This window comes from Wolffia australiana, chromosome 10 (assembly GCF_029677425.1).
Source record: "Wolffia australiana isolate 7733 chromosome 10, ASM2967742v1".
NCBI lineage: Eukaryota > Viridiplantae > Streptophyta > Magnoliopsida > Alismatales > Araceae > Wolffia > Wolffia australiana.
In genome coordinates, this window is record NC_135844.1 from 11,930,001 (window position 1) to 11,931,515 (window position 1,515).

At 37.6% G+C, this 1,515-nt stretch overlaps 1 pseudogene; it reads left to right on the top strand.

The window, feature by feature from the left end:
• Positions 1-399, top strand: part of LOC144708289 (cytochrome P450 89A2-like) — a 1,279-nt pseudogene extending 880 nt beyond the window's left edge.
• The last annotated feature ends 1,116 nt before the right edge of the window (positions 400-1,515 follow it).

Here is a 1,515-nt window from a genome sequence, read left to right on the forward strand (position 1 = left end):
CACAGTCACCGAGGACGTTACATTGGATGGGTACACCATTCAAAAGGGCACAGTCTTGAATTTTGGGATGGCGTGGATGAACCTTGACGCGGAAGTGTGGCGGAATCCGCTGGAGTTTCATCCAGATAGGTTCTTGGCCGGAGGAGAAGGGGAAAGAGTGATATTACTGGTAGAAACAAGATCCTGATGATCCCGTTTGGGGTGGGCCCGAGGATCTGCCCGGGAATGGGCATTGCATTGCTTCATCTTCAGTACTTAATTGGAAATCTCATCCGAGAGTTCAGGTGGGAAGCCACCTCGGACGGGGTCCACCTGACAGAGAAACATGGGCTCTCACTCACCATGAAGAATCCCCTCCGAGTCTATATTACCAACCATCGCACGTCGCCGACATCATAGACGGCGTAAAAGTTCTTTACCCTCAGTAAAATTACGAACTTGGAAGTGTACCAAGTCGCAGTACTATCTTAAATAATTGATGTGTGCGTGTGATGACTGGTTTTGATGCTTCACTGGTGTTTATGCTACTGATTGATTCCATATTTAAATGACTTATATGATACATAGTGGTATGGTATTGGTGGGAAGCTATGGCAGTAGATCAGGGAGTTCAACGTACACCTATAAACAGTTCCGAAATTTGTCCAACCTGACGAATATTTTATTATCAGGTGGAAATGAAGTGCACAATCCCTGTTACGTTGGAGAATTTAAGTGTCGGGTAGGGAAATTTTATTGTGAAGGTGTAAACTCTTAACTTAGAATGCTCCGTGAAACCCAACGAACTAATGCTACCTAATTTATATTGGGCTACGCAGATATTTCTTAAACATATATTAGGAAAGAAAACTCATAGGAGGTTAATAATGAAGAGATTTTTGGTGATAAAAAAAATGGTGACTAGGGTCATCAAACAATTAAATCAGTTCAAATGATTAGTTCGACATAACTGCAATTTCATTGCTGGAATAATATTTTTGTTAGTCCAAAAGATGATGAAGTATTGAAGTAAAGTAGTTTTGCGGGCGGAGGGTACGCTAGGTTCGTTGAAGGACATAACCAAAAATTAAATCAACTACATATCTATTTCTTATTTTTTCTTTTATATCATATGTTTCGTTATCTATAGGAAAATTAATGGGTCTTAGGAAGAATTTTTATTTTTTGGAAATGCTAAAATTTTTACTCAATTTGAAGAAAACAATGTCTGAAAGGAGGGCAGTTGGGTTCTTAAAATGATAGATAAAGTAATAAAATAATAATTTTTTTATTTAACTTATGAGTCTTGTATAGGAAATGATATTTTTATTTATACATATTGATTCGAAAAAAATAGTCTCTCCTCAGGTTGATTTAGCTGATGAACTGGTGAGAGACATAAGTGTCAGTTACATTATTACGTAAGATATCCTTGTGTTCCCATATTATGTCTTAGTTGACTGAAATTTTATACGAAAAATAATGAGTCGTGAGGTTAATATCTGATCGCAAGATGATACGATATCCAATTGTGCA